We start from the raw sequence: 8185 nt of genomic DNA, 5'->3' as shown, positions 1-8185 counted from the left end.
AACAAATCGCCTCCTCAAATGTGCAAAGGATATCTACTCTACAATAATTTGCGTGAATCTCACTACTGTTTTCCTTTTCTGGATACCTTACTGGAGTTTTCTTATTACGTGTAGATCTCCTAGGAATCTTTAAGCTTTCAAAACTATTATCATTTTCATCTTCTCTACTTTCTAACTCTTCCTTATTCATGCTGTCCAATAAATAATTATCTTTACTATCATCGCTAACTGCATCGAATGAATTCTCCTCAAAACCGATACATTTTTTGTCTGTTTCTACGACCTCTACATGTCGCTACTGTTATTTTTACACCTAATAGGACTCTCTAACCTACTTCACTATATCCTAACAGAATTCCCATATCTGCCTTCTTATCCCATTTAGAAACTCTTTTTTGTTCTGGCCTTCTTACAAAAACTTTACTTCCATATAGATGTAGATTTTTAACACTTGGTTTTCTCCCGAAGAATATTTCAAAAGGTGTCTTTCTTTCTATAGTATTCGCTAATATTCGATTTTTCAAGTATGCCGCTGTACAAACTATTTCCGGCCAGTACCTTTTATGTACTTTCGCTTCCGCTAACAAGCAACGCGCCATGTCCATCACTGTTCTATTATACCTTTCCGCTGTCCCGTTTAATTCATGTACGTATGTTGGGCAATTATTTATTCTTATACCTTTATCCCTAGCAAATTTATAAATTCGATTATTTAAATATTCTTTACCATTATCGCATCTTAATATTATTAACCTCTTGCCCGTTAAATTTTCGGCTTCATTTACGAACTGTACGAAAGAATCAAAGACCTCATCTTTTGATTTTATACAATAGATCCTAGCTATTTTACTATAATCATCGATAAATAAAATGAAATAATTTTCTCCATTGAATCCGGTAGTCTTAAAGGGACCACATACGTCCGTATGAATAATTTCCATTATTTCCCTAGCCTTAGTTCGATTATTTTTGAAAGGTAAGTTATGCATTTTGCTTTCTATACACACCCTACATTTCAAAAGTTCCTTTTCAAATTCATTCGGTATGCCAGTCACTAGCTGCTCTTTACCCAAAATCTCTAAATATTTAAAATTTACGTGTTCTAGCATCCTATGCCATCTTTTCTTTTTACTCATATCACTACGTTCGCCACTGTTTACTAAGTGCTTCTTCCTTTCAATATACTTTTCATTTTATATGTACCATTCTCTTTGACCGCTAAAGCTGTAAGTTTGTTGTTCTCATCTATTATTTTTGCAATATTTCCTTTTGAAATAACCATATTATTATTATGCGTTAACTTGCCGAAACTAATCAAGTTTGCGGACATTTCTTTCACATAAAAAATTTTATTCATATTTATTTTATTTCGTTTTTCAAATGCTTCAAAATAGCTTATAACATTTCATACTTTTGTTGCCTTTATCGATCTATTATCGCCCAAATATATGTCGGGTTAACATTAGAATTAGGGTTAGGGGCGTAAAGCGAATCTTCGTTTGGATTACACGTCGTCGTTATGCAATAGAGAAGACATTGGCTAGTGCAAATACGATTACCATAGAACCGGACAAGTAACCGTGGTGATTAGATACTCGAGAGACTAATGACAATGATCCTAGGTTCAATAACGAATCCGCGGACAACGGGACGGTAGTCGTACGCACTCGCAAAAATCTAAGTCGGATTCTGTGTTAGTATTCGCTGACCGTAAGGAGTTAATCCTTTTTTTGTCGATGAGACCGCAAGAGAGAATGACTTTCCGTCCCGGTGATACCCCAGAGGAAAACTATGACGGGGTGTGTCTAAGGACACGAGATCATCGGATTCGTCGGGGACATCCTACGTTCGGAAAGTAAGGAAAATTGACGTTGCTGCTAATTGGCCAATCTCCATATCGGTAGTTAGAAAAGGATGCTAGCTGCCCTTGAGGGAGGGTTGCTAGTGGGAGACGTCGTTCGTGGAAAAATAGGTCTCTCCTGTCTTCCCGTAACTGGGACAAAGACTGTGTATCTGTTGAAGGATTTTAGGTAACTAGATATTAGTGTTTATGACGGTCCTCGGGCTAGCCGATCACGTACTGTGGAGACGCGTCGACATCTGGTAAACATCCTGCCCGGAGAATAGGATCTGCGTGTGGCAAGCTACGGGACAGAAACCGTTGGAATGTTTACTGCCACGTGCCGCTACAAATCTTTCTTTTAAGGAGAGCTATAGGATAACTCAATGCCTTTGTTATGTGGAGAGTTCGTCCCGTTGACCGCCGCTACGTTCGGCGACTAATTGTCGCCTTGAGCCCAAGCTCATTGTCACAAGTCTCAAACAAATACAATTGGTTAGAATGATGGCAAATCGTTTAGTTACAACTGTAGATTTTAATTACAATGTTTTTATGGATTTTCCCGAGGTTTCAGAGAGAAGGCACCGGTGTCCTCTTATCTCCGACATATATATTTACCGGTTCTTTAAGGTCGATAGATTTATCAAAATAATTTACGTCGTTAATAATGTGATCGGTACAACCGCTATCTAATAGGCATGTTATTTCGTTACCACTTATCTCGTTTATCTCGCTGCTGTGTGCTGCGTGCGCTGTTGCCATCCATATGCCTGCTCCTGAGTTGCCATATTCGCTCGTGCCGGCTGCTGATTGACGATGGAAGTTTCCACGCCCCCTGTTCGTATTGCCTTTGTTTCCTCTTCCTCTGCTGCGACCACGTGTTGACCCACGCCGATAACTGTTACTGCTTCCCGCTTGGACGCCATTTTGACACTCTCATGCAAAATATCCCACTCTTCCACATTTGAAGTATCCTTCCTTTTTTGCAGCAAAGGCATTAGTTTTCATTTCTCCTCGATTAGACTTATCTTTCTTTTCCGCTATTTCTATTTTATTCTTCACGCACGCTACCGTTTGTTTCTCTTCTTTCACTGCATCTATTATATCCGCTATGTAGCTATACTCTTCGGGTAACGTATTATTTTCGCACGTTCGCGGGGAGACGCGATCTCGAAGAAGCGCGCCAACGGGAGTCGTAAATTCCCGTTACGATTTGCTAATCGACGCCGCGAATCGCTCGATCCCTTATTTCGTTTAGGATAATAAGGGTAGTTAAATGAAGGATAACGCTGTTGCTAACAGGTTATTATATATTTTCACAAACCAACAACTTCGGTGTAACACAAAATGAATATTTGTTATGAGATGACTACGAATGAGTGCGACCTGAGTCTCTAGACGGATTATCGCGTATACTGATGGATTTGTCGACTCACTGTATTCGAATTGCTGACCGCTTGACGAGATGCTTGATTGAGACTGACTGATCTTCGGGTGTAAACCCGGTCGAAGGATGTTGACTGTTCGAAGGATGTAAAATCAGTGATGTTCGGAGACGATGCTGTGGCGGAGGAAAGCTAAGGATGGGTGTGTCTAGCGCACGGGACCATCGGATTTGTTGGTGACGATTTTGACTAAGGGAGTGAGGGAAATAGTCTTCGTTGTTAATTGGTTAAACGAAGGGTCTTAACCGCTCTCGAGAGAAAGTGGTTCGCGGGAGGAAAGTTGCATCATACGTGAGAAAAACCAACTTTCCCTTGTCAAGCCGTAGTAGACAAAGGTCTTTAGAAATGCTTTGGAAACAGACGTTTGTTCAGTTTGAAGGACCTCGACTAGGAAATTCCTAAGATTTATGGAAGATACTTGAGACTATTGAGGGTACGCAGTGAGTATCCGAAGACATCTGGTTGCCATCTTGCCCGCGGTGTGTGGCCTGAGCTAGGTAGAGTGTTACGCGACGTAACACGTATTTATCATGTAATTCAGCTTTTCCCTCTCACTCACTTGTGCGCCTGCACCTTTTAATTCATTTATTAATTTTTCAAAATCGCTAAAAAACAGCAGAGAAGCGCTCACAGAGGAAAAAAGCCATTCAAGCAGTGGTGTAAACAAAAAAAGGAAAGACACGAAGAAGAAGGAATGTAGAAAATAAAGAGGATCAAAACAGAACAAGAAGCGTGGAAATATATAAATAAATACAGAAGAAGTAGAGATGGTATAGATGAGGATATAAGCGAAGAAGAGTGGAAAAATCACTTTATGGAAATTTTAGAAGGGACAGAGCACAAAGAGGGCAGAAAAACGGGGCATAGAGAGGAAGAGAAAATAACGGAGGAGAGAGAAGATGCTGCGTCGGACAACACTCTAAACCAGGCCACACACCTCGGGCAAGATGGCAGCCAGATGTCTTCGGATCCTTACTGCATACCCTCTATAGTCTCAAGTGCCCTCCGTAAATCTCAGGAATTTATCTCGAGGGCGGTTAGCATCCTTCTTCATCCACCACCATAGTAAATAACCAATTAACAACGAAGCCTATTTCCCTCACTCTCTTAGCCAAAATCGTCACCAACAAATCCGGTGGTCCCGTGAGCTAGACACACCCATCCTTAGCTTTCCTCCACCACAGCATCGTCACCGAACTGCACTGATTTTCCATCTTTCAAACAGTCAACATCTTTTGACCGGGCTTACACCCGTAGAGCAGCCACTCACTTATCTTATACATACGCACCAGCGTAACTATCTTCCTTACAAAGTTGTTGGAATAAATTGTGATTTATAACTTATTATACAGTGTTACATTCATTGAACCACCTCTATTATCTTAATCGAAACAGGGGAACGACTATTTCGCGGCGTCGATTAACCGAATCGTAGCGAGAATTTACGCCTCTCGCTGACGCGTTTTCCTAGCGACCGCGTCTCTCCGCGAACGATCGTAACATTTTGGTCCCTTGAGCCGGATTCAGTGGCAAGTGAAAAGTGTGAACACGTAACCGGTCGAATCATTTTGGTCCTTCGAACCGGATCACGTGTCAAGTGAAAAGTGCACGCCAGTGACACCCACTGCCATACAGTGCCACGTGAATCCAATACAAACAGCAGCAGAAGCGTTACCACTCCAGCGAAGTCAGTAACGCCAGAGTCCATCAGTTTTTTGAAGAGGCATAACCCGGTGGTTGAAGAACGCAACCACGCAGCCTCGCGCCAACAACTAGAGGGTCAACTTCCGCAAGAACACGTCTTACATGTCAAACGAGACACACACGGTGACGAGTAACATTTAAACTCACAACCACGAGGTAAGCTCGTTTATTGCATTGTCTTCACAATCTACTATACCAATGGAGAACACAGACAAAATTACCTCCTTGCATCGGAGACGAGGCTTTCAAATCGGCCGATTTACTACTCTATCTACACAACGGTACCAACTTCGTTGGCGCCAACAACGAATTACGAGAGCTCTGAAACCTTCTGCAGTCCGACGATCATAAGGTAAAGGTTCAGTCCTTTTTAACCGACCGACGGATCGAATGGCGCTTCATTCCTCCCAACTCACATCACTTCGGCGGGTTGTGGGAGGCTGCAGTGAAATCCTTCAAACCACATCTCAGACGTATCGTAGGTATCGAGCTCTTAACATTTGAAAACTTCAACACACTCATCATTGAAATCGAGTCTATCCTCAACTGACTCCTGACTCCGTCCGCTGACTCCAATATCATCAGACCAAAACGATTTTCTTGTCCTTACTCCCGGTCACTTCGGTGATTCATTAACAAGTTTCCGAGAACGAGATTTCAGGGACACTCCATCCAATCGTCTCTCCAGCTGGCAACATATTCAAAAACTCAAACATTTCTGGCGCCACTGGCATCGAGAGTATCTGAACGAGCTGAACATCCGAAACAAATGGAGTAAGGGCAGTCACGGCATACGAGAAGGCGCCATTGTCATTCTCAGAGAAGACAACGTTCCCCCAATGCAATGGCCACTGGGCAGAATCATCAAAGTCCAACCCGGCGCAGACGCATCATACGGACGGCTACCCTTCGATCGGAGCATCAAGCGGATGGTACCACTCACTACCATGCAGGGATACTGGACGAACGACTGAAGGCAGAGGCAGAAAAGAAACGGAGAGAGCCAATTCGGATTCAGAAAAGGAAGAGAAGTGACCGATACGGTTTATGTAATAAACCACATCACAGACAAGCAGCTAGATGTGGCGACACTCGACCACGGAAATTTCCAACGGCTTCGCGGCACAAAGCGCTATACCTTCAAAGCGTAAGGCCGACAGGCCTAATGTACCATCGATATCCCTACGACTTTTTCGCCGAATATTCGGTAGAATGCATACGTGGCAACCGTCGCGGACTTCTGATAAACGCGCGCGTAGTGGGGATATCTAGGGGCGACAAAGGAAAGAATCTGTTCGGTTTTGAACCAAAAAGATTCATTTTGCCCCGAGCCGCGAAGTGCGAAAGGTTAAGAGAAGCAAACACAATTAGAGAAACGAGTCGTTAAAACTACTCTTGAGAGTTCAGTTTTAATCGTTACTTGTTATTAATTGTTGCTAAACGTTAACCGTGGTTAAACGTTATTTGTTGTTAATTGTTAAGAGTCTAATAAACGTTATTGTTGAAAATCAAGGGTATTTTCTTGCGGGCACCTTCACGGACGGTCACCTTCAAGGAATGTCACCTCATAAGTGTGAATAAATATCTTGGTTGTTAAACATATCCAAATGTTCCTTCAGTACCTATCACGACCTATCCACCTCATAGGTGAAGAAAGAGGGAAATTATATACCTGCCTAAGAGCGGCGTTCGACAGACTAAACAGAGAGAAACTGGAGGAGAAAATGAGGAAAATGGGGATTAGTACAAGTGTACTCATCGAATATTACTGTTAATAAATATTGATTGTTGAATACATCTGAGTATTTCTTCCGCACCTATCACGACATCCCACCTCATGGCCATGAAGGGAAAAGAACAAGAAAGAGAAAGAAGGGGCTAGAAGATGTGAGAATGGGAAGGATAGAAACAGGAGAGGAATAAGAAAGGATGACAGCAGACCAAATTATAGAAGAAAGAAGAAAGGAAGAAGCAGAAGAGAGGGAGAAAATGATAAGGGAATCCAAATATAATATACACTACAGAAACATAACCAAAGAAAAATTACCAAAATACTTAGAAGGGAGGATGAAGTTGAAGGACAGAAAAATACTGGCAAGATTCAGATGCGGAAACGAGACCAAAGCAACGGAATACTAGAAAGAAGAGGGAGATAGAGATGCAGACTATGTAGAAGGAAAGAAGACCTGAGGCATGTAATAGAAGAATGTGAAATAAGGGGAGGACCAAAGAACATAGGAAATACGCTAAATGAGACTGGAGAAGGTTTAACAGACCTGAAGGCAATAATAGAGAAGAGAAGGGCAAACGACAGGAGGGATGCACAGCAAGGAGGCTAAAGACCAAAGTTGCAATAGTTTTTTAGTCATTAGTTGCTAATTTGTAGTTTCTGCTTTTAGTTTTTAGAGGTAAAATTAGCAAGGTAGTGCAATAGAATAGAGTGAAAAAGAGATGTAAGAGATGTAAAACCGAAAGTTCATTCAAAGCCGAAAGGCACGAACTAAGCAATAATAAAATAAAAGAATAATACAAGAGGATCCAACAGACCAACAGGCGATCAACATTGTGTAGTAAGCCCTATTATCATAAGAGGTAGAAACGCTACTATTCACTTCTAAGGACGTAGGAACGCTGTCAGTGATGTCTAAGGATGCAAAGCCTTCAGCATTTATATTTATATAATCAAATAATAATCAAATCTATCTGCCAAGCAAAGGAAAGAGTAAAGAAAAAAACAAAGAAAAGAGGGAACACTGTAACAATCATCTCGGAACAATGTAAAAGCCAGGTCGAACAAGAACATGGGTACATGAAATTTGCATAAATGTTGAGGACTGATGGTTTAACTAACTAGCACTGCTCATTAGATTAATTATATGATCTCTTACGTCGTATCGCAACATATTCCGGTTATGTCCATGAAGTGTGAGTTATCTGTAAAATTTAATTGTAGCGTTTAGCTTCCCTTCATAGACTTAGCTTATTGTAGTTCGTATCGTTGTCGTCTGTCTTGGAGCCTATATATTCATGCACACCATCAACAGAATGTTTGGATCTCTCATAAAGCGTCTTTTAACTGTTTTTCCAACCGATGCACTGATAAGGCGTCTTACTCCAACACTCACTGCTGAAGTCATGAAGACATGGATTGCATTGGGTGATCGACAGAACGACGAGTTTTTGAAATTGCATGGTC

This window comes from Bombus huntii, unplaced genomic scaffold (genome assembly GCF_024542735.1).
Source record: "Bombus huntii isolate Logan2020A unplaced genomic scaffold, iyBomHunt1.1 ctg00000126.1, whole genome shotgun sequence".
NCBI classification, from domain to species: Eukaryota; Metazoa; Arthropoda; class Insecta; order Hymenoptera; family Apidae; genus Bombus; species Bombus huntii.
The sequence above is the reverse complement of the archived record's forward strand: the minus strand, read 5'-3'. Positions refer to the sequence as shown.